Source organism: Eptatretus burgeri, chromosome 12, assembly GCF_056783735.1.
Source record: "Eptatretus burgeri isolate ZD-2024b chromosome 12, Ebu_testis_v1, whole genome shotgun sequence".
Classification (NCBI taxonomy): domain Eukaryota; kingdom Metazoa; phylum Chordata; class Myxini; order Myxiniformes; family Myxinidae; genus Eptatretus; species Eptatretus burgeri.
This window is the reverse complement of record NC_140972.1, coordinates 58,206,434-58,232,925: the sequence shown is the minus strand read 5'-3', so window position 1 is coordinate 58,232,925 and position 26,492 is coordinate 58,206,434. Positions and strand designations below refer to the sequence as shown.

At 44.6% G+C, this 26,492-nt stretch overlaps 1 protein-coding gene across 3 annotated transcripts in view; it reads right to left on the bottom strand.

The window, feature by feature from the left end:
- Positions 1 to 9,681, bottom strand: part of LOC147015694 (polyadenylate-binding protein-interacting protein 2B-like) — a 65,187-nt gene extending 55,506 nt beyond the window's left edge. Inside the window, exon 1 of one of the 3 annotated variants that reach the window (XM_085848095.1) lies at positions 9,170 to 9,681. The gene's annotated coding sequence lies outside the window, so the exon portion shown is untranslated. The remainder of the gene's footprint in view (positions 1 to 9,169) is intronic. The other 2 variants (XM_085848096.1, XM_085848094.1) reach the window with 2 other exon arrangements.
- Positions 9,682 to 26,492: the final 16,811 nt, after the last annotated feature.

The following is a 26,492-nucleotide window of genomic DNA, read 5'->3' as shown; positions in this document are numbered from 1 at the left end:
TGACACCATGAATTGATGTGAAGGGGGAATTATTGTTGTGTGCACACAACCTCTGCAAAATTGACACCTCAGAATTCCCAGACTGGATAACCTGTGACGGACTTCATTGGTGGGGTGGTGGTGGTGAGAATGTTTTTGGTTGAAAGCATGGAGGAAAATTTGGCTGTAAGTGAAAGAGGAGGCTGGATGAACTAAACGTTTCGGAGTGAAGAGGTTTTGGGTAATAAGCCTTGTGAAAATATACCATGTTCATGAAAGAAATGTTCCCTGACAGCCAAAGTCGCATGAAGGTGGACAGAGGCTACACGAATAATTAAAGGCAGTCAAGCAAAGGCCAACATGGTTGCAGTTGTTAGAAGATGCAAGACAGGTCCTTTTTCAGTGATGATTGACGAAAGCAACGACAAGAACAGAAAAAATGGCTGGATATTCTTGTTAGAGTTTTTGAAGTGGAAAAAGGTAACAAAAATGAGGATCCTTGACATGCCAACACTCGATGGTGGAAGAGCAGAATATATATGCATGAATCATCCTTGAGGTACATATTTTTTTTGAACTCCCTTAAGTTTTGGTGTGAATAGGTGCATAACAATTGAATTTTTCTTCATACAATTAACTGATAATGGCTTTTTCTGATTCACAAACACGACTGCTTCAATTACATATCGTGACCACTCAGAATAATTATAGATTTTGCTATCATATTTAACACCATACAGCATTCAGAGAGTCTTGTGATGAGGTGAACTTCTCCAAAAAGTGGTGGAAAATCCTATTTTGTGAATTTCTGTGTGGATTTCATTCAATTGTGAGATTTCCAAACCCAAATTATCTGACATCCATAATAATAAATTAAACGGAAGACCAGGAAGGAACCCGAAGAAGTAAAGAGTAAAGATGGAATCATCAGGAGGAACCTGGATAGGATTTGGATTTCAGCCGCTACTCCACTACCCTCAAACCCATCCAGGTGCAGCCAAGTGATCCTTACAGAAAAAGGTCTGCAAGAATTCACTTCTCCTTAGAGAGATAACAAAAGGAATAGAGAGTAAAAGAGATGAAAGAGAAGAAAAAGCAAGAATTAGAATGAACAAAGAGAATTATGAAAAAAATAAAATTAGAAAGAAATATGCAAGGAACAAAGAACAAAGATGTCGGGAAGAACCCAGACAGATAGATTTCAGGAGTTACTCCCCAGGCTCAAAATCAGCAATATGTACAATTTGGTTCAACACTGGAATACAGGTTTGAAAGCTTTGGGAGAAGGTTAGCCTAAAAAGGGGTTGACAGGGATGACATCCGATGTCTCATGTCCGACCTGGTTGCATGTATGTGCATGACTTGGGTTGGAGCTCTTCCACGAGGCTCAGACACTAAAAATGAAACTAAAAATACTCAGTCAAAGGAATTTAGTCAAATTTTCGATGTACTGGTGAAAGTTATTTCAGCAATGTCATGTTCACTTTTGCAAGTACATATCAAATGCTAAGTCCATACATTAAACATGTTATTTAACATACATTTGTTTGGCCTAAGTCCATCCAACCTATCGGGATGACCCAAAGGTCTCCACATGTAGCAAGTCTTCATGTGTAATGCTCGGCACTGTAACAAAGTTTAAAAACTTACATCTGACAGCTCCCCACCCCAGAGGGGGAGAGGGAGAGAGAGAGAGAGAATGCGAGAGAGAGAGAGAGAGAGAGAGAGAGAGAGAGAGAGAGAGAGAGAGAGAGAATGCGAGAGAATGCGAGAGAATGCGAGAGAATGCGAGAGAATGCGAGAGAATGCGAGAGAATGCGAGAGAATGCGAGAGAATGCGAGAGAATGCGAGAGAATGCGAGAGAATGCGAGAGAATGCGAGAGAATGCGAGAGAATGCGAGAGAATGCGAGAGAATGCGAGAGAATGCGAGAGAATGCGAGAGAATGCGAGAGAAAGAGAGCGAGAGAGAAAGAGAGCGAGAGAGAAAGAGAGCGAGAGAGAAAGAGAGCGAGAGAGAAAGAGAGCGAGAGAGAAAGAGAGCGAGAGAGAAAGAGAGCGAGAGAGAAAGAGAGCGAGAGAGAAAGAGAGCGAGAGAGAAAGAGAGCGAGAGAGAAAGAGAGCGAGAGAGAAAGAGAGCGAGAGAGAAAGAGAGCGAGAGAGAAAGAGAGCGAGAGAAAAAGAGAGCGAGAGAAAAAGAGAGCGAGAGAAAAAGAGAGCGAGAGAAAAAGAGAGCGAGAGAAAAAGAGAGCGAGAGAGAAAGAGAGCGAGAGAGAAAGAGAGCGAGAGAGAAAGAGAGCGAGAGAGAAAGAGAGCGAGAGAGAAAGAGAGCGAGAGAGAAAGAGAGCGAGAGAGAAAGAGAGCGAGAGAGAAAGAGAGCGAGAGAGAAAGAGAGCGAGAGAGAAAGAGAGCGAGAGAGAAAGAGAGCGAGAGAGAAAGAGAGCGAGAGAGAAAGAGAGCGAGAGAGAAAGAGAGCGAGAGAGAAAGAGAGCGAGAGAGAAAGAGAGCGAGAGAGAAAGAGAGCGAGAGAGAAAGAGAGCGAGAGAGAAAGAGAGCGAGAGAGAAAGAGAGCGAGAGAGAAAGAGAGCGAGAGAGAAAGCGAGAGCGAGAGCGAGAGAAACAGGAGTGTGAGTAAAAGACCAAGCAAGCCAAATTTCCAGAGGACATAACCAAGGAAAACTAGAACGGGCATTCATAGAGCGCATACCTTCGCCGCCACTACTTTTTTTGTTCTTGGTATGAGTGTGGGGAACTGGTTTCATATGAATGGTCTTATGACACAAACCACATATCTATAATGTCATGACCCCCCCCCCAACTTTCGGGGGCTACGGACTAAACAACAATCAACTCACGTCGTTTTGACGAGTCTTCACTCGCAAGCTCGGTGAATACGTTTCAACAAGAGAAGGTAATCTCGTTTGATGCTGGTTTCATGCAAATCGAATAAGAATTGACTGAGTTATGCCGAAAACCGCATATTTTTCAAGGGCGTGACACCCCCCCCCGACATTTTACCCCAACCGGTGACATGTTTTATGATGTCATTGTGTCACAAGATTGGGCATTAAATTCTGAACATTTTGGTGCTGGGTTCATGTAAAGCGGACAAGAATTGACCGCGTTATGACAAAAACCGCATATTTTTCAAGGTAGTGACCCCCCTGACCTTTGACCCCTAACCGGTAACAAGAGTATGGGCTTCATTGTGTCATATTGCATATCACAAGATGAGGCGTTGAATTCTGAACATTTTGGCGTTAGTTGCATGCAAATTGAATAAAAATTGACCGTGTTATCGTAAAAAGACGATTTTGACCTTTTCGTGACCTTGACCTTTGACCCGAACGATCCCAAAATCTAATTGAATGCTTCCTGGATAATAACCAATCATCCCACCAAATTTCATGCAATTCGGTTTAATACTTTTTGAGTTATACGAATCACAAGATTACAAATAAATAAATAAATAAATACACGCCGACCAAAACATAACCTTTCGCAGAATGCGAAGGTAACAACCCAAAATGGGCAGTGGTCAATGCTCACATGGTCTTTCACAAGTTTATACAGCTTTAAAAGCAATCTTGTAGTGCATTTTCACCTTGTGGCTTCATCAGCTTCACTCTTTCATTCCTCTTTTTTCCCCATCTCTGGAACAAACTCCCACACTCTCTTCAACCCCACTCCTCCCTCGAGGTCTTCAAAACAGCTGTTCACCACCATCTCATATCTTCCCCCATCCAAAGCCACCATCGTTTCTACCCCCGTTAATCCACCCCAAACCCACTTCCTTCAAATTTCGTGCTTTCCTTCCTGAAAGTCCCTGTGGTGGCCATCTTGTTTACCCCATGTACCCCACCCCATCCCTCTCCCTTACACAGACCTCCTTATGTCTCTATTCCCGACTGTTCTGTACTTCCCTCTCCTGCCCCTCTTGTTATATGTTCGTGTTTTATCTCTGAAACGAGCTTCGACAATATATACAAAACAAGTCTGAAGACGACGATGGTTCACGAGCGGTATTTGACGATGTAGATTGTTTCAGAAGTCAAGGATGAGACAATGTGATAATGTTTGACCAAGTTATAAAAATGATCAACATGATGTGGTACGAGTGACAGGTTATTACCTGCAAAATGTCAAAAACCCGGTTTCGTTCAACAACTTTAAAAATCTGACGTTTGCATAACCTTTAAAGGTCACAAAACAATGTTTTGGAAATTAAAATAAGGAAACAGGATAGGTGCTATAGCTTATTGGAGTTAGTTCGTCGAAGAAGGTCGAAAACCCGGTTAGATTCCCACAACTTTGAAAATTTGACCTTTGTGACCTTTAAAGGTCAAAGGTCAAAGGTCAAGGATTATGACCTTTGGTGCAAAACTTCCTCTGGAACATTCCAGGAACAATATAACGTCATCTAGGCTATATGGTATTTCGCACTCATCGGATTATCCATACATTGATGAAATCAGCGTAAAAACAAACTTGAAGGGGGCGCCACGTGCAAGGTGTTCGAGATAGAGCAAAATGGTTTCAAGACTTTAGGTGGGGAATGACCTCAAGATTATGCATTAAAAATATTGTCATCCTAGTTCTCAAAGTTTGGGCGGTCGTTTGATTTTTATGTCAAAATTCGAAAACGAAAATGGAAAAAAAATTAAAAAAAATAAAAATCGAGCTCTGTGGGGCTATGCAGGTGCCATTGGGCTAACCAAATACCGAAACCCCTGCCAGATTCGACAAACCCCCTAGGAGAAGATGCGAATTGAAATCGGCTACCCCCTAAAAACACAATTCGCAACTTTATAAGTTCTTGACCTTGTGGCCTTGACCTTGGGACGAAAATGAAAAAAAAAATCGAGCTCTGTGGGGCTATGCAGGTGCCATTGGGCTAACCAAATACTGAAACCCCTGCCAGATTCGACAAACCCCTCGGAGAAGAAATTTTTTACGTCAAAATTCGCAATTTAAGTTCGTGACCTTGTGACCTTGACCTTGGGACGAAAATGAAAAATCTAGCTCCGTGGGGCTATGCAGGTGCCATTGGGCGAACCAAATACCAAAACCCCTGTCAGATTCGACAAACCCCTAGGAGAAGATGCAAATTGAAATCGGCAACCCCTAAAAACACGTTTTTTTGGGCGTGGCTCCGCCCATAATGGGCGCACCACGCCCATTTTCAGGAAAACAACGAGATCATGATATAAACCTCCCACCAAAATTTTGTCAGGATCGGATCAAAACCCACGGAGCTATGCTCGGGACAGACAGACAGACAGAGAACAATAACGAATACAGTGGTCACTTATTTTTTTCGTGACAATATTTTTTTCGTGAACCAACAAGTTTTTTTAAAAGCCAATGAAGCTGAAGGACTCCATAAATGAAAGCCTAAAAATGAAAAACTGGCAAAGATTTAAATAAATGAAAAAGTAAATGGAAAGGGAGGTAAGGAAGCCAGTAAACACAGAAGAGAAATAGGAAAAAGAAAGAAAACCATACAGCAAAGAAATGCACTTCAGAGCCTCTGTACAAGAGCGAGATTAATGAATAACTGACTCACAGGGGGCGCGAGATGCCGTAACGGGGTATTACCATGGACCACAACTCAAAAGGGAAAGGTGCAGTGGTCAGTGGTCATGTGGATTTTTCTCAAGTGTGCGTCGTCATTGCTGGGCAGCAGTGTTTCTGCCTTCATGACAATCAGGACGTAATGGTCATTTAATATGAAACTTGTGAAAAGGAGAGTTTAAAGCTGATGGACAGAGTAAATGCAAGGCTGCATGAACAAAAGTATGCCAGCTCGGTTTGGAGAGAAAGAAGCAAAATGAAGGAAAAAGTTAAAAATAAAATAAAAAACCAATGTCACCCGCAGGGTGACCCGTATCTTGCCAAAAGGTGACCACGTGTGATTCTTTAAGGTCACACTGAGATGAACAGAGCTGCTATCCACCAGGAGCGACTCCTTGAGGAATATCTGCCTACGAGAGATTCCGATGAGAATCGTTCGACAGAGTAACCATGAAAAATATGCGTTTGCATCGTAACGTCACCAAATGACGTCATAATGTCTCAAGCTTGACATATCTAGAAAGCACTCATCAAGGTGTTCAATTTGAGGTACTACACGATATGGTTCCTAAAACTTGAAAATTTGACCTTGGGGTCAAATATGTTTGACCTTAGGCGCTAACCATGAAGGTCAAGGCCAATCACCACAAAAAATTAATCAGCTGAGCGCCAGACCATGAACTATATTCCCATGAAGTTTGAAGACGATCCGATCAAAATTACTCAAAAAAATAAGGGTTTCGTCGACTCCCCCGATTTGCGACAGTGACCTTGACCTTTGACCTTGACCTTCAAAATTTTATGCGCTGAAAGGGACCTCTATAGGCCTCTGATATGCGAAGTTTCAAAAATTTCCAATGATAACTGTGCTCTGCAGAGTGATTTATACGTGATTACAGACAAAAAAAAACATGAAGGTCAAGGCCAATCGCCACCAACAATTAATCAGCTGAGCGCCAGACCATGAACTATATTCCCATGAAGTTTGAAGACGATCCGATCAAAATTACTCAAAAAATAAGGGTTTTGTCAACTCCCCTGATTTGCGACAAAGTGACCTTGACCTTTGACCTTGACCTTCAAAATTTTATGCGCTGAAAGGGACCTCTATAGGCCTCTGATATGCGGTTACAAAAATTTCCAATGACAACTGCTCTGCAGAATTTTTTATACGCGATTCGACAAAAAAAAACCATACACGCTGACTAACATATCTTGCAAAAACTTCATTTTGGCAAGATAAAAATAAATAGAATAAAAAAAAAACTTATGAAGAAAATGCAAGACCAATATGAATGTGTTTTTACAGCCATTGCCTCTCTTGGGCAAAATGAATGGATTAACCACTCACAAGGAAGATTGGAGTCGGATGGGAGAAACCACAAGAAACAAAATTGCATCATCACTCTCGGGAGATATCTCCATAGAACATTAACGTGGATCATCACCAAAAAGGTGCAATTAACAATAAAGATATTGTTTTAGCCTCCATTGGACTCCCAAAGAATAGTTTCAACAGAAAAAAAATGCAACTTCATCCTGAAACAAACATCTTCATATCATGTACATACTTATGTGAGTTGGTGATAAAAATGTCGTTTATAAAGATGATAAATATAAATTTCTATGGGGCAATGTTGCAAGCAAGACACCAACGCACACGCGCACGCGCACGCGCACACGCACGCGCACACGCACACGCACACGCACACGCACACGCACACACACACACACACACACACACACACGATCATAAGCCTGAAGTAAACTTGATGAAAGGGGCGAGTGCCAGCAGGAGGGGATTCGACAAAGGGTGTGAGGTATGGCGTCTAACGGAGGGGCGAGCGAGCGCAGGAGGGAGGACCTCCAACGGTTGGGCGAGCACATGCGGGCATCTGATGGATGGGGTGAGCAGATGCAGGAGGGCATACGACAGATGGGCGTGCATGCCTGAGAGGGCAACCGATGGGCGGGGGGCAGCATGCGCGAGAGAGCATTGAACGGAGGGGGGGGCAGCATGCATTGGAGAGCAACCGAACGGTGGGCAGCATGTGCAGGAAAGCATCAGACGGGGGGGGGGGGGAGCACGCGAGGGAGAGCATCCTTCGACAAGGTGGGCCAGCATGTGTGGGAGAGCATCCTCAGACAAGGAGGGCCAGCACACGCGGGAAAGCATCCTCAGACAAGGGGGGCCAGCACGTGCGGAGGAGCATCCTGAGAAAAGGTGGGCCAGCACGTGTGGGAGAGCATCCTGAGACAAGGTGGGCCAGCACGCACAGGAGAGCATCCTGAGACAAGGTGGGCCAGCATGCATGGGAAAGCATCCTTTGACAAGGTGGCCCAGCATGTGGGGGAAAGCATCCTCAGAAAAGTTGGGCCAACACGCACGGGAGAGCATCCTGATACAAGGTGGGCCAGTACATGCGGGACAGCATCCGACAAGGTGGGCTAGCACGCGCGGGAGAGCATCCTGAGACAAGGTGGGCCAACACGCACGGGAGAGCATCCTGATACAAGGTGGGCCAGTACGTGCGGGAGAGCATCCGACAAGGTGGGCTAGCACGCGCGGGAGAGCATCCTCAGAAAAGGTGGGCCAACACGCACGGGAGAGCATCCTGATACAAGGTGGGCCAGTACGTGCGGGAGAGCATCCGACACAGTGGGGCAGCACGCACAGGAGAGCATCCTGAGACAAGGTGGGCCAGCAAGCACGGGCGAACATCCTGAGACAAGGTGGGCCAGCACGCGTGGGAGAGCATCCTGAGACAAGGTGGGCCAGTACGTGCGGGAGAGCATCCGACAAGGTGGGGCAGCACGCGTGGGAGAGCATCCTGAGACAAGGTGGGCTAGCATGTGTGGGAAATTATCCGACAAGGTGGGCTAGCATGCGCAGGAGAGCATCCTGAGACAAGATGGGCCAGCACGTGTGGGAGAGCATCCTGAGACAAGGTGGGCAAGCACGTGCGGGAGAGCATCCTGAGACAAGGTGGGCTAGCATGTGCGGGAAATTATCCGACAAGGTGGGCTAGCATGCGCAGGAGAGCATCCTGAGACAAGATGGGCCAGCACGCACGGGAGAGCATCCTGAGACAAGGTGGGCAAGCACGTGCGGTAGAGCATCGGACAGGTGGGCAAGCACGTGCGGAAGAGCATCGGACAGGTGGGCAAGCACGTGCGGAAGAGCATCGGACAGGTGGGCAAGCACGTGCGGAGAGCATCAGACAGATGGGCAAGCACGTGCGGAGAGCATCGGACAGGTGGGCAAGCACGTGCGGGAGAGCATCGGACAGGGGGGGGGGCAGCACGCGCGGGAGAGCATCGGACAGGGGGGGGCAGCACGCGCGGGAGAGTGTTGGATGGGGGTGGGGGAAGAAGGCATAACGCGCAGGGGGTGGGGCATCACATGTGGGAGGCAATCCGACGTGGTGGAGAGGGAGTGGAGGGTCACGGGCGGAAGGGCATCAGGTCGAGGGGATTGAGGAGGACATCACGGGCGGAAGGCCATCTGACTGGGAGGAGGGCAGCACGTGCCGACCTCATTCCGAGTGTTCAAAACAACAAGTACATAAAGCACGACACTCGTACACGAGATTCAAAGTACATCGCCTTTTTAATACCTACAAAAGGTAGAAGGTAACGAGGATCGACCCACAATGTGCAAAAGTCGGCTCAGATGGCAGATCAAGCCAGGAGGAGGCGCTTCGGCTGCGACTGTTGAGAGGGATGGATGCACGATCGCCAGAGCTGACTGGGCCCGACGGCGAACACTCCGTGGAACACTCGCACACTTGGCCGCGGTTTGTGCGAAGGGTGTTGCAGGAGGGGATTGGGGGGTGGGGGGGGGATGGTCGTGTGATACTAGAAATAGCGGTTTCTCGTGTTGGAGAAAGTATGGACGGAGAGGAATATGACAAGAGACAGCGAGGACACAGCAGATCGACGAACCCACGTTTGCCAAAAGCTGTTGGCGGACAAAGACGGCCAGGGGGCGCCGTGACCAACAGGAAACCCTAAACCCTCTGGGAAGCTTCAGACGATCTCTGCAATGCCGCTTCGCGGTCACGTCACAGGAGGACTATGCTGGAAGGGAACGTGGCGCTCTGATGGCGGGATGTGTAGTCGATTGAGGTTTTTTGATTTTTTTTTTTTTTACCCCCTAAACATCCATTCTCATCGCAAGTATTACTATTCGAACAAAGTGTGGATGGTAAACATCGGTGTGTAACACGTAGTTATCGGATATTAAAAGATCTCGTGTTTATTTTTGGACAAACATCACTGAACGTGCCTCTTGATCTGCCACCCGCCTGCCATAAGCTCCATTCATTGGCTGACGCCGGAGCCATCTCCTAGGAGAGTGCACTCATCCTTTGCATAGAGATGTTGGGTGCTTGGATGGTCGGAAAGGTGTCACGGACTTTCACGAAGCCTTTTTATCCGACGACGAACACTTTTATATCCATTAAGCTCGATCTCGTGGAGTATTTGAGCCTTCAAAAAACTTTTACACAACTTTGTTCCATATTCAGTCCATGATCACGTGTGTTCTGCCTTTGGGCTGAGCAAGCAAGGTGTCATGGAAAGAACCCTGAGATGTTTGTCACGCTCAAGTTTCTTTTACTAACGTGCAGTTACACACAAAATGGGTTTCATGTGTGAGTTGCACAAAAATACAACTCGTACATGAAGTGCAGTGCACAACAGTGAAACACAAAGTCGGATGCCTTCCCTAGTCCCGACTCATCTTCACAAAAACATGTTAAATTATTGCTCTGCAATGTCTCTGCACTCTCTACTTCTTCAACTTTATCTTCTTCTTTAACGGTCCTTGGGGTGGGGATGATGGTGGCCCAAGTGTTTCTGCAACGGGCCTCCCAGACCTGACGTTCCATCGTCAGTGTGGGAGGAATGCAGGAATTTCCCGAGGATGCTGGCGATAACTTGCCCGACACCAAAAATTACTTTCACGCCCACCAAGTCTCCCATTGCAAGTCGACGTATCCTCCGGCTTAACGTCCATCCGATGGATGGCGCACACATTGATGCCTCTTCCAGTATGTGAAAATGACACTCAATACCAGGGCGCTAGTTTATAGATGGGTCGAGATTCAAACCCGGGCTACACCGGCTCAAAGTAGTTTAAGGCGAGTGAGCAGACCTCAAAAAATATCCTGCCATCATTTTATATTACAACAAAGCATGAAAAGATTGGATATGTCTGAAAGCTTTATCCTGTTTATCCCGCCCCCCGGAGGGAGGGAGCGGGATATTGTAATCGTCCAGTTTGTTGGGATTCGGTCGATATCTGTTATTGTCGGGTTTTCCGTGTGTGTGTGTGTGTGTGTGTGTGTGTGTGTGTGTGTGTGTGTGTGTGTGTGTGTGTGTGTGTGTGTGTGTGTGTGTGTGTGTGTGCAACGCAAGGCTCCACAGCACAAACCAGCAAACCGATTTCGATGAAACTTGGCGAACAGGTGCCATATGGGCTGGGAGTGTGCGCGTTTGAGTTTCGTTGCTAAGCAACCTCCCGTTGCTATGCAGCGGCCGAAAGACCGCGTTTTAAGAACCCAAACGGTAACACGTAGCGCGGCTTCTATGATAGGTAGAGCAACCGGACCAACTCCTGCCTATTCCTTGCATCCCCATCTAGTTATCGCAACAGCATATCGTTCCTCTATCTCTCATAGTTTCCAAATGGCAGCCCTCCGAATGCGGAAAGGTGGTGAACCAGGAAATATGTTAAGTGACCTTGACCTCGGAAACCGTCGACGGCGAAACGTTCAAATTCGGTGTATGGATAAAGTTTAATAACGACTACAAAATTGAACCGCAGCATTTTTCCAGACTCGATCACCAAGGGTGTCGGGGCTGAAATACACAAAATTCGAAAAAATACTTTTTCTCGACCTACGTTCACTATTCTCAATAGTTGTCCTACAGTTTTGAATGTGGAGAAACGAGACTTCGGAATTAAACACTTCGAGATATTTAGAACATTTTACTCGAGCCGATTTTTGATTTTGGTTTTATTTTTCAAATGGTAGTCCTGTGAGGAGTGCCAGTTGGCAAAATACGCAATAGGAAAAATCTTGCCAGGCAGAGGAACAATTGTATGTGAACCAATACGTCTTGGCAATGAATCTTCGTCGGTGGATCGGTCAGAATGAAAAGCATCGTATCCAGCGCTTCAATCCCAGCGGATCCCTCGTCGCCTACCGGCTTATTTGTCTGTCTGTCTGTTAGCAACTTTATGGCAAAACGGCTTTAGCAAACACTATCAAATTTAATCCAAAGGTGGGCAATGAACCTTGGACGACCCCATTAACTTTTGGGTCCAATTGGATCAAATGTCAAGGTCAAGGTCACGAAAAGATCAAAATCGTTTTTCGCTCATAATTTGTCAAAAAATGATCTGATTTACTTCAAACTAAGCTTATAGTGAACCTCATTCTATCTGTCACTTATAATCCTACCCATTCCTATAGTGAAAAATGCATATTTGTGAAGATCGGTAGGGTCCGAAGCTTTGGGGGTCAACGTCATCGGTCAAAATTACAAATTTTCCATTAAAACTAAAACATGGTTACGAAAATACAACTTTACGGGAAAACGGCTGGCTCAAACACTGTCAAATTTATTTACAGGTGGGCAATGAAAGTCTAGAGTCAAAATCGTTTTACGATCAGAACGTTTTCATTTATTTGTTATTTATAATTTACAAGTTTCAAGTACCCGTGATTTAAACAACAGTTATCACATTCAAGCATTATGATGTCATTGGTCAAAATTACATATTTTCCATTATCTATCTATAATTCCAGCAATCTGTGTGTGTGTGTGTGTGTGTGTGTGTGTGTGTGTGTGTGTGTGTGTGTGTGTGTGTGTGTGTGTGTGTGTGTGTGTGTGTGTGTGTGTGTGTGTGTGTGTGTGTGTGTGTGTGTGTGTGTGTGTGTGACCGCTGTTTCTCGACAACCTCTGGTCCGATCTAATTGAAACTTGCCAGGTATATTGCTGGGGACCTGAGGATGTGCCTTTTCAAGGTTTGATATTAATCGGACAAGTGCTTCCCAAGTTATGGCCATTTATTTACCAAACCAATGGGAAGACATGTTGTTGTGTGGGCGTGGCCGATGGGGAAGGGAAGCACAGCCACGTTCCCCATTACGGGTTAAAACGTACGGGCTTCCGGAGAGTGATGACTTCGTGTATTCTAATAATTTCTCGATTTCTTATGCGCATTTATAGATAAACACAATGGCCCAAGTTATGATCGTTTTCATATTAGACGGTGTATAAATTTCGGGAACATCAGAGTGCTGGTATGCTCCGAACCAGGAAGTAAATTTTTTCTCTCTCTTCTCTTCTTTTGTTTTTCCTTGCCACGACATTGCGAAAAGGTAAAATACGTTGGCGCTAATTGAGTAATTGGGTATTAAAAATAAATTGCGAATAATCGTAACTGCGAATAATATCGAATTTCCGGGTCACGCACGTACGGGCACGTGAGAGCGAAGAAACGGCCTGTGTGGTTTATTTATTATTATTATTATTATTATTATTATTATTTTTTTTTTTTTTTTACGAACACGTAATAGTAAATCAAAAAAGGTTAGGAATATGCGTGTTTACTATGAAAGACATATATCAAGTCCTTTATTGGCTTTCATTTGACACCATCACCTTTGACCTTACGTGGCCTTTAAAGGTCAAAATCATTTTACGGTCATAACTTCGTCAAAAATGGTTTAATTGACTTCAAACTAAGACTAAAATATTCCTTATTGGTTCACGAGAAAATATTTTCACGAAAAATATAAGTGGCCACTATATTCGTTATTGTTGTGTGTCTGTCTGTCTGTCTGTCTGTCCCGAGCATAGCTCCGTGAGTTTTGATCCGATCCTGATGAAATTTTGGTGGGAGGTTTATATCATGATCTAGTTGTGTTTTCCTGAAAATGGGCGTGGTCCGCCCATTATGGGCGGAGCCACGCCCAAAAAACGGGTAGCCGATTTCAATTTGTTATGAGGGAGTAGCCGATTTCAATTTGCATCTTCTCCTAGGGGTTTTGTCGAATCTGACAGGGGTTTCGGTATTTGGTTCGCCCAATGGCACCTGCATCGCCCCACAGAGGTCGATTTTTCATTTTCGTCCCAAGGTCAAGGTCACGAACTTAGAAAATTGCAATTTTAACATAAAAAAATTTCTCCTCTGAGGGGATGGTCGAATCTGGCAGGGGTTTCGGTATTTGGTTAGCCCAATGGCACCTGCATAGCCCCATGGAGCTCAATTTTTCATTTTCGTCCCAAGGTCAAGGTCACAAGGTCATGAACTTAGAAAATTTCGAATTTTGACTTAAAAATCAGACGACTGCCCAAACTTTGAGAGCTAGGATGACAATATTTTTTATGCATAATCTTGAGGTCATTCCCCATCTAAAGTCTTGAAACCATTTTTCTCTATCTCGAACACCTTGCCCGTGGAGCCCCCTTCAAGTTTGTTTTTACGCTGATTTCATCAAAGTATGAATAATACGAGGAGTGCGAAATGCCATATAGCCTATATGACGTTACATTGTTCCTGGAATGTTCCAGAGGAAGTTTTGCACCAAAGGTCATAATCCTTGATCTTTGACCTTCGAAGTTCACAAAGGTCAAATTTTCAAAGTTGTGGGAATCGAACCGGGTTTTCAACCTTCTTCGACGAACTAACTCCATTAAGCTATAGCACGTATCCTGCTTCCTTATTTTAATGTCCACAACATTGTTTTGTGACCTTTAAAGGTTATGCAAAGGTCAAATTTTTAAAGTTGTTGAACGAAACCGGGTTTACAACATTTTGCAGCTAATAACCTGTCACTCGTACCACATCATGTTGATCATTTTTATAACTTGGTCAAATATTATCACATTGTCTCATCCTTGACTTCTGAAACAATCTACATCGTCAAATACTGCTCGTGAACCATCGTCGTCTTCAGACTTGTTCTATTCCTTATAATCAACATTCAGGTTAAGATGTATCAAATTTAAATTTGATCCCCAAAATAACTTTATGCCTAAAATGGGTGGGATTCGTTGTGCCTGACACCACTTGTTTTGATTGTAAATAAATTGGGGACACTGGTGCATAAAAAGGTTTTGCATGGAACATATTGTTGCAGGCCAGGGGCTCACAACAATATAAACCAGTCTAAACATGGATACATTTAATGTACAATGTGGCTGCAGGTTAGTTAGACCCTTTCCAGTTGACATGCACGTCAGTCAGACAACCTTCCGGTTGACATGCGGCTTCGTAAGACCCTATCCGGTTGACGTGCGGGTTCGTCAGACACTATCCGGTTGACATGCACGTCAGTCAGACATGGATACATTTAATGCACAATGTGGCTGCAGGTTAGTTAGACCCTATCCGGTTGACATGCACGTCAGTCAGACCCTATCCAGTTGACATGAGGGTTAATAAGACTCTATCCAGTTGACGTGCGGGTTAGTCAGACCCTATCCGGTTGATGTGCGTGTCAGTAAGACCCTATCCGGTTGACGTGCGGGTTAGTCAGTCCCTATCCGGTTGACGTGCGGGTCAGACCCCATCCGGTTGACATGCGGGTTAGTAAGGCCAAAAAAAAAAAAACATTTGTTTCCTATTGCATGGCCCAAAAAAATTGGGTGGGTAGGTAGGGAATTTTTTTTTTTTGACAATTTTTTTTGCCATGAATACATTCATATAACTCGATTAAAAATGTTTATTTTCCTTGGTGGTAGTGGTGGTGGTAGTGGTGTGGTGGTGGTAGTGTGGTGGTGGTAATAGTGGTGTGGTGGTAGTGTGGTGGTGGTAATGGTGGTGGTAGTGTAGAGGTGGTGGTAGTGGTGGTGGTGGTAGTGTGGGGGTGGTAGTGGTGGTGGTGGTAGTGTGGGGGTGGTGGTGGTAGTGGTGTGGTGGTGGTGGTAGTGGTAGTGGTGGTGGTAGTGTGGTAGTGGTGTGGTGGTGGTGGTGCACTCGACTTGCTAAAATGCACTTTATTCTGTCTTAAATTTCTCTACATATTTAACAGTGCATGCATGCATGCTGAAAATATGCATTGTTTATTAATATATATCTCTATTATCATACCAAGCTTGCACACTAAAAACTCGGCTCGCCGTCACACGATCCCTATGAAATTGCTGTTGCACTTAGTGGACATGCCGACAATGTTTGGGAAGTCTTGGCGTTCCATATTAACACATGCATTTTGCACAATGCGTATTTTTGTCATTCCCCGTGTACGGTCTGTCGTCTGCTACCAGCTATGTTGTACTGCTATCCCGTGCATGTGCACGGGTATCGCTAGTATATATTAAAAGTTTAACAGCAAGTCTAGTGCATTTTTGCAAGTCTATTGCACCACCACGACCACCACCATACCACTACCCCCCACCACACCACTGCCACCACCACACCACTGCCACCACCACACCACCCACCACCAAATCACCACTGTCACCATCATCACCACTGTCACCATCATCACCACAATAGGTGAAACTAACCGTGAAAAGACCGATCCACAAAGCAGTCCTCGTGCGGGTTTGACTCGGGCGCCGCCATTTTGAAACTCTCACTGACATAACACGCGGGATTCAAAATGGCGGCGCCCGAGTCAAACGTGCCTGAGTCCAAATTGTCAACAAAAGTCGTAAGGTCGCATATAAAAGCAATGGATCAGTAGGAAACCGGAAACAAACTCCTTTTTTTGTTTGGCCTAAGACCCTCTCCGGTTGACATACGCGTCAGTCAGACCCCATCCGGTTGACGTGCGTGTTAGTAAGACCCTATCCGGTTGACGTGCGGGTTAGCCAGACCATATCCGGTTGACATGCGGGTTAGTCAGACGCCTATCCGGTTGACGTGCGAGTAAGTCAGACCCTATCCAGTTGACGTGCGAGTTAGTCAAACCCTATCCGGTTGACGTGCGAGTTAGTCAGACCCTATCTGGTTGACGTGCGGGTTAGTCAGACCCTATCCGGTTGACGTGCGGGTTAGCCAGACCCCATCTGGTTGACGTGCGGGTTAGCCAGACCCTATCCGGTTGACGAGCGAGTTAGTCAGACCCTATCCGGTTGACATGCAGGTTAGTCAGACCCTATCCGGTTGACATGCGGGTTAGTGTGGTGGAGGTATGCGCTCTACCGAGTGAGTGCCCTTCTAGTTTCAAGCATGCAACACGTTCTTCTGACACATACCTTAATTTGGTTGGTGTATAGGTAACTGACAGCTACGAAGAGACGAAGAAAAATAACGCGGGTTACGTGCATGAAGAAAAAACACCTCCTGCTTTCAATTCAAAACACCTCACGACACTGGAAAACGTGGGGACAGAAACACTGCACTGTAAATGGTGGATACTTGCAATACCCTCACCCACCTGGAGGCGACGCTACACGATACACATTTATATTGAGAATTTCTCTCCTCCAAGACCACCAGCAAAGATAAAAACACGCCTATGCATTAATTTGGGTCATGCTGATCCAATGTAGCAAGTCTGCATGTAATCAACCCAGAACTGTAGGAGTAGCATGACAAACAAAAACTGGTCCATGAATTATAGTAAGGACAAGTCTGGAGACGGCAATGGTTCACGAGCAATGTACACGGTTCGCCTTTTTTTATTTTTTGACCTTCGAGGGGACGCCACGGGCAAACTGGCATGAATCGGGGAAAACGTAAATGATGAAAGTTGTAGTACTCGAAAAGCACTAATTGCATACCAAATTTCATTCGAAACAGTAGAAAACCCAAGGAGCTTGATGCCCAATTTATTGATTTTTTTGACATTTTCTCAGTTCGTGAACTTGCGACCTTGACCTTGGGACGAAAATGAAAAATCGAGCTCCGTGGGGCTATGCAGGTGCCATTGGGCTAACCAAATACCGAAAACCCCTGCCAGATTCGACAAACCCCCTCGGAGATGTAAATTGAAACTGGCTACCCCCTAAAAACACGTTTTTTGGGCGTGGCTCCGCCCATAATGGGCGCAGCATGCCCATTCTCCGGAAAACACAACGAGATCATGATATAAACCTGCCACCCAAATTTTATCAGGATCGGATCAAAACCCACGGAGCAATGCTCGGGACAGACAGACAGACAGACAGACACACACATAACGGATATAGTGGTCACTTAGTGACTCGTGAACCAATAATAACAAGTGGTGCCAGGCACAACAAATCTCACCCATTTAAGGCATAAAGTTATTTTGGGTGATCTAATTTAAATTTGAAACATCCTTAACCTGAATGTTGATTATAAGGAATAGAATGAGGAATATTTTACTCTTAGTTTGAAGTCAATTAAACCATTTTTGACAAAGTTATGACCATAAAATGATTTTGACCTTTCAATGCCACGTGAGGTCAAAGGTGATGGTGTCAAATGAAAGCCAATAAAGGACTTGATATATGTCTTCCATAGTAAACACGCATATTTCGAACCTTTTTATCCCACCCCCTGGCGGGAGGGAGTGGGATATTGTAATCGTCCGGTTTGTTACTTACGAAATCTAAAGATTTCGAAAGTATATTGATGACTTCTGTCATCTGTTTGTGTGTTTGTTTGATTGTGTGTGTGTGTGTGTGTGTGTTTGTGTGTTTGTTTGTAGGCACGATAACTTGAGAACGGAAGAAGCTACCAATGTCAAATGACACCACGTGATTCAGGAGGATGATGGCTGGTGCTGATTAGATTTTGGTCAAAATCGGTCAAAGTTCAACGTCACAGTGAGGTCAAACATTCGATTTTTGATGGTTTGGTACAGAATCATCGTATAAACTTCTGGTTTGCTTTGCTACCTTCTCAAGAGACAGTTTTATTAGACAAGGTCAGAGGTCAAGTTGACGATTTCGTAAGTACCAGTCTATGACTGCTTGTTTGTCTGTTTGTTACTTACGAAATCTAAAGATTTCGTAAGTATATTGATGACTTCGGTCATCTGTTTGTGTGTTTGTTTGTGTGTGTGTGTTTGTTTGTTGGTAGGCAAGATAACTCGTGAACGGAAGAAGCTACCAATGTCAAATTACACCACGTGATTCAGGAGGGTGATGGCTCATGCTGATTAGATTTTGGTCAAAATCGGTCAAAGTTCAAGGTCACAGTGAGGTCAAACATTCGATTTTTGATGGTTTGGTACAGAATCATCATAGAAAATTCTGGTTTTTGTCGCTACCTTCTCCAGAGACAGCTTTGATTAGACAAGGTCAGAGGTCAAGTTGATGATTTCATAAGTGCCAGTCTATGACTGCTTGTTTGTCTGTCTGTCTGTTAGCAACTTTACGGAAAAACGGCTTTAGCAAACACTATCAAATTTAATCCACAGGTGGGAAATGAACCTTGGACAACCCCATTAACTTTTGGGTCCAACTGGATCAAAGGTCAAGGTCACGAAAATATCAAAATCGTCTTTCGCTCATACCTTCGTCAAAAATGATCTGATTTCCTTCAAATTAAGCTTATAGTGAACCTTTTTCTATTTGTCCCTTATAATCCTACCCATTCCTATAGTGAAAAATGCATATTTGTGAAGATCGGTAGGGTCCGAAGTTTTGGGGGTCATGGTCATCGGTCAAAATTACAAATTTTCCATTAAAACTAAAACATAGTTACGAAAATACAACTTCACGGGAAAAACGGCTGGCTCAAACACTGTCAAATTGTATCCACAGGTGGGTAATGAACCTCGGACGACCCCCATTAACTTTTGGGTCCAATTAGGTCAAAGGTCAAGGTCAAGTCACGAAAAGGTGAAAATCGTTTTTCGCTCATAACTTCGTCAATAACTGGGCGGGATTTGTTGTGCCTGGCACCACTTGTTCGAATTATAATGGAAAATATGTAATTTTGACCGATGACGTTGACCCCCAAAACTTCGGTCCCTACCGATCTTCACAAATATGCATTTTTCACTATAGGAATGGGTAGGATTACAAGTGACAAATAGAATGAGGTTCACTATAAGCTTAGTTTGAAGTAAATCAGATCATTTTTGACAAAGTTATGAGGGAAAAAGGATTTGGTCTTATTTTGACCTTGACCTTTGATCCAATTGGACCCAAAAGTTAATGGGGTCGTCCTAGGTTCATTGCCCACCTGTGGATTAAATTTGATTGTTTGCAAAAGCCGTTTTGCTGTAAAGTTGCGAACAGACAGACAGACAAACAAACAAACAAGCAGTCATAGACTGGTACTTACGAAATCGTCAACTTGACCTCTGACGTTGTCTCATAAAAGCTGTCTCCAGAGAAGGTAGCGACACAAGCCAGCAGTTTCTATGATGATTCTGTACCAAACCATCAAAAATCGTAACGTTGACCGAAGCAAAAATCTCCATTTCTCCACGCAATTATTTTATATTATTTTATCAAAGTCACAAAACCGTAATATTCGGCCATCCACCAACAATCTTTACATGATCCGACGGCTCAGCGAGTCAGGCATGCGACGATAACCTTTATTGGGTTAAAAAAAAGACTTTTAAACACCACCCTTATCGAAAATACCGTCAGCGCGCACACGGAAAACCTTAACGTGACTCAACAACGCGTCTGCTCTCGAGCGCACTGCATCACGTGACGACCCGTGACGCGTCGAGTGAAAGATTTTTTATACAATCTTAAAACGTCTCCAAAACATCCGATTTTTACCAGAATTTCGACAACCAAGTTTTAAGTGTCCAAAGCGATCGCAAAAATCGAAGACAAAATTAAAATCGAAGTTAAAATGAACTCGTAACGTCGAGCGAAGCAAAAATACTCCATTTCTCCACATGAATTTACGGAATTATGTTTGACCTCACTATGACCTTGACCTTTGACCGATTTTGACCGAAATCTAATCAGCACAAGCCATCACCCTCCTGAATCATGTGGTGTAATTTGACATTGGTAGCTTCTTCCGTTCTTGAGTTATCGTGCCTACAAACAAACAAACAAACACACAAACAAACACACAAACACACAAACACACAAACAAGCAGTCATAGACTGGTGCTTACGAAATCGTCAACTTGACCTCTGACCTTGTCTAATAACAGCTGTCTCGAGAGAAGGTAGCGAAGCAAACCAGAAGTTTCTACGATGATTCTGTACCAAACCATCAAAAATCGAATGTTTTGGATGTTTGACCTCACTGTGACCTTGACCTTTGACCGATTTTGACCAAAATCTAATCAGCACTAGCCATCACCCTCCTGAATCACGTGGTGTAATTTGACATTGGTAGCTTCTTCCGTTCTCGAGTTATCGTGCCTTCAAACAAAGAAATACACAAACAGAGGATGCAAGTCATCAATATACTTACGAAATCTTTAGATTTCGTAAGTAACAAACCGGACGATTACAATATCTCCCTCCCTCCCTCCTGGGGCCGGGATAATAAATGCATGAGCTCGGTTAATTCGGTCACAGAACCGATCTCTTTATCTGTACTAGCCGGCCCGGTGGTCTATGACTCTATGGGACAAAACTTTTGTTGGTTTTCCCGGCCTTCTAACATACCCGCTGGCTGCACTGCATTCGCATTTGCTTGCTTTTCACCAAACCCACATGTGTTTGGGCCATGGCGGAGATATGTTCGTTATTATTATTGCCAAGCTATACTGTTGTGATAATGAAGTGCCGTACTGTGATTGGCGGCAACGGAGATTGGGCGGATGTGGCAGCACTGTGTATGGGGGTCGGTGGCTAGTGATGACTCGGTGGCTGGTGATGACTCGTATGCCGCGTGCTCCGTGGAGGGTCGTGCTGGAACAGTAATGGTATGTAGTATACTGTATTAGGAATGGTGTACTCTGAGAAATGTAATTGGGATTAGAGTATGGAGTTTGCCTTCAGTATTATGTGTACAAGTTATTGTATTTTGTTATTCTTACCCTATGTATATTTATGTTGTTGTAGATATGCGTATGGGTTTTGTGAGAATAAAGCCGATCGAAAAGGTCTATTGTTGATTACTACAACAATAATTTATTCTCACAAAACTTACCTGGTTGGATTGAACCAGAAGAGCGCTGAGGCCTACACTGGAATGGAGCGTTTGCTGAGACCAGAGAGGCTGGATTCGGATCCCAGTTCACCCACAGCGGCACAAGAATGGAAACACTGGTTGAAGACGTTCGAAAACTTCCTGGGAGCTCTACCACAGGATAATCTGGATAAGATGAGTCTGCTTACAAATTTTGTCTCACCAAGACTATACGAAACTATATCAGAGTGTACCATTTATGATGAGGCTATCCGTACTTTACAGTCACAGTACGTAAAGCCCACTAATGAAGTGTTTGCACGCCATCGTCTTGCAACTCGCCGCCAGCAGGTCGGAGAGTCCTTAGATGAATACCTTCTGACTCTGAAAACGTTAAGTAAAGAGTGTAACTTTGGGGCTGTAACAGCAACTCAACATTGCGAAGAATCCATCAGGGATGCCTTCATTAGCGGCCTGCAGTCACCACTGATCAGGCAACGTCTATTAGAGAATAAGACTTTAGATTTAGCTACCATGTTTGATCAGGCGAGATCTCTAGATTCAGCCCAAAGAAATTCAGAATCTTATTGTGTTATTCAACCCTCCCGTTCATTGGGTGCTGCCTCATCCAATCAGAATACCGGTGAAGTGGAACCCACAACTGTAATGGCTGCTACGGGTGTTAAATGTTTCTTTTGTGGTTTTTTAAAACACCCACGTGTAAAATGTCCGGCACGAGAGGCTGTGTGTCATAAGTGCCAGAAAAAGGGTCATTTTGCTAAGGTGTGCCGTAGTACTTCATCAGTAGCTACTGGTGCTTGTGCAACTTCCTCTGATCAGGCAACGCTAGCGGCTGTGTCTTCTGCCACTGCCCCAGGGGTGTTATCAAAGGCGGTTGTGAGGGTCACGCTCAATGGAGTGGAATTGGATGGCCTTATGGATAGTGGTAGTTCAGAAAGTTTTATCCATCCCGACCTCGTTAAGTGCCATTCCTTAAGTGTACATCACACCCAAGGCAATGTTTCCATGGCATCTACTTCCTTCACCGCTCAGACATCAGGGTTCTGTCGAGTCAATATCAAAGTAAACGGTCGGTGCTACCAAGATGTGCGTCTGTCCATACTCCCTCAGCTGCGTTCAGATATAGTTTTGGGCCAGGATTTTCAGGGACTGCATGATAGTGTTACACTGACATATGGAGGTAGTTTGCCTCCTCTTGTTATCTGTGGACTCAGTACACTGTGTGTTGACCCTCCAGAACTGTTTGCCAACTTGACAGCTGATTGTTATCCTGTTGCTGCTCGATCACGCCGGTACTCTCCCGATGATCGTAAATTCATTGAAAAGGAAATTCAAAGGATGTTGAAGGAAGGTATTATAGAGCCCAGTGACTCCTCTTGGTGTGCACAGGTTGTTGTCGTTAAGAACGAAACTCACAAGAAACGCTTAGCCGTGGACTATTCAGAAACTATCAACAAATTTACACTTCTTGACGGGTATCCTCTGCCTCGTATAGATGACACTGTTAACAAGATTGCTCAATACCGTGTTTTTAGTACGATTGACCTCCGTAGTGCGTATCATCAAATCCCCATCAGAAATGAAGATAAGCCATACACCGCGTTTGAGGCCTGTGGACGCCTTTATCAGTTTGCTCGGGTTCCCTTTGGCGTCACCAACGGAGTGGCTTGCTTCCAACGTATCGTGGATTCATTCATCCAAGAAGAAGAACTGGTTGGAACATTTGCTTACTTAGACAACATTACTATTTGCGGCATGACTAAGGAAGAGCATGATGCTAATCTCACGAAATTTCTTGAGGCTGCGAAGAGAAAGAATATAACTTACAATGAAGACAAATGCATCTTTTCAACTAACAGGCTCAGTATTCTCGGATATGTGGTGGAAGGAGGGGAAATGCGCCCGGATCCTGAACGACTCCGACCCTTGCAGGACTTGCCTGTGCCTCGGGACATGAAATCGCTCCGACGCATCCTTGGCTTCTTTGCCTATTATTCACAGTGGATATATGACTACTCAAGCAAGATCCGCCCACTGTGTGCCACTACTACATTTCCCATGACAAGGGAAGCAGAAGCGGCTTTCCATCTTCTTAAGCAAGACATTGAAGGTTCAGTGGTGAGGGCGATTGACGAATCCATACCCTTCGAAGTTGAGACCGATGCTTCGGATGTAGCAATTGCTGCAGTCCTCACCCAGGCAGGACGTCCGGTAGCCTTCTTTTCCCGAACCCTTCAGGGACCCGAATGTCGTCATGCTTCTATTGAGAAGGAGGCCCAGGCTATTATTAAAACAGTTCGCCACTGGAGACAGTATTTGACAGGCAGACATTTTACTATAAAGACAGATCAACGATCAGTGAGCTATATGTTTGATAAGCAGCATAAAAATAAGATAAAGAATGATAAGTTCATGCGTTGGAGGATGGAATTATCTTGCTATGATTTTGACATTGTGTATCGTCCTGGTCGAGAAAACATTCCCTCTGATACATTCTCCAGGTCTTATTGTGGGATGGCATGCCACGATCGACATTCACTGTTTAACCTCCACGAAGCCTTGTGCCACCCAGGGGTTACCCGCTTATACCATTTTGTGAAATCTAAGAATATGCCATATTCTGTGGAGGATGTCCGGCAGGTTGTTGGATCTTGTAGAATATGCGCAGAATGCAAGCCCAAGTTTCACCAACCAGATAAGACTCGACTCATAAAAGCTACTCAGCCATTTGAGAGTCTCAATATAGATTTCAAGGGGCCTCTTCCGAGTACAGATAAGAACCAGTATTTTCTTAACATTGTGGACGAATATTCACGGTTTCCTTTTGTATTTCCTTGTGCCGACATGACCACTTCCACGGTTATCAAGTGCCTCTGTCAGCTGTTCGCTATTTTTGGAATGCCGGCTTACATTCATTCGGACCGGGGACCCTCCTTCATGAGCAAGGAATTACAAGACTTCCTTGCCAGTAGGGGGATCGCTGGTAGCAGAACTACTAGCTATAATCCTCAAGGGAATGGCCAAGTGGAGAGGTTCAATGGTACCATTTGGAAGGCAATCACAACGGCTCTAAAATCCCGTAATCTACCCATCAAATGCTGGCAGACTGTTCTGCCTGATGCTCTCCACTCAATTCGTTCACTGTTGTCCACAGCAACCAATGCTACCCCTCATGAAAGACTTCTGAACTATTCTTGTCGTTCTTCCTCAGGAGCCTCGGTGCCTACTTGGCTCTGCAATCCTGGGCCAGTCCTGCTGAAGCGTCACGTACGCACGAATAAAACTGATCCCCTTGTGGATGAAGTCGACCTCCTCCAAGCAGGACCCCACTATGCCCATATTCGCTACCCGGATGGCAGGGAAACTACGGTCTCTGTTAGACACTTAGCCCCAATTGGAACCCCATCCAAGAGTGAACCCCAAATTCTACCTCAGGCTTCTGAAGAAAATGTAATTCCCCAGGGTAGTCCCCAAGATGCACCCTGCTCAGAGGGGGGTGATCTCGTTCCTGATATGGTTCCTGCAACTCCACAGCAATCAGATGCTGTGGATAACCCTCCAGTGCCAAGAAGATCCGGTCGCACCATTCGTCCTCCTATTAGACTAGATTTATAGAGATATATTTCTCGGAAGGGGGTGAATGTTGTGATAATGAAGTGCCGTACTGTGATTGGCGGCAACGGAGATTGGGCGGATGTGGCAGCACTGTGTATGGGGGTCGGTGGCTGGTGATGACTCGGTGGCTGGTGATGACTCGTATGCCGCGTGCTCCGTGGAGGGTCGTGCTGGAACAGTAATGGTATGTAGTATACTGTATTAGGAATGGTGTACTCTGAGGAATGTAATTGGGATTAGAGTATGGAGTTTGCCTTCAGTATTATGTGTACAAGTTATTGTATTTTGTTATTCTTACCCTATGTATATTTATGTTGTTGTAGATATGCGTATGGGTTTTGTGAGAATAAAGCCGATCGAAAAGGTTTATTGTTGATTACTACAACATATACTATTATTATTCTTGTTATTATTATTATTAGTATTCATCAATATATGATTTTTTGCAATGTTATTGTTGTTTTTTTTTTTTTTGTCATTGGAAGGCCATGGTGTGGAAGGACCGATTAAGCTGCTCTATACACCTTTGCGTGGCGTGCGATTAAAACATGGGAATTCTTTCGGGTTCTTTGTCGTTAATTATCTGACTCAACTCAGAAGATCATGACGATCATTTCACAGTATCACAATTCACATCAGAAAGCTCCAGTATAACTCTACAAAAAACATGCCTCACACACACAAGTAAGTCATCCATTTATAGTCGAAACAAAATGAATGGTTTATCTTGTGCAGCAATAATTGCATCAGCTGCTTACCTGACGTCAAACGTGGAGTAATATTACTCCCTACTCAACTCAAATGGTATTAAACGCATATGCGCTTCATCAAACCAGTGTACAGACCAGCATAGTCCACGTGTGTTTTCCGTTAGCAAGCCGCTTGCTAAAATGCACGGAAATAGGTCGGTCGGTGCATCGATAAGCTTGGCATGGCATTCCTCCTTGTGACTCACCATGTATTTATTTAAATGATTTCCTTCTTCCTCGTGCTCTGCACCAGCACAGTGACTGTGAGCACAATGACTTCGTTTGTTGAAGGTGTCACACAAGGATGGAGTAAAATTGAAAACAAACGGCCCGGACAGACCACCATGTTGTTAAGCGGTGCGAAGCACTCCATTCCGTTGGAACGCTTGCGAAAGCGCTTTGAATCAAGAAGGTCTCTTGCCAACGGAACACACACACACACACACACACACACACACACACACACACACACACACACACACACACACACACACACACACACACACACACACACACACACACACACACACACACACACACACACACACTGGGTGT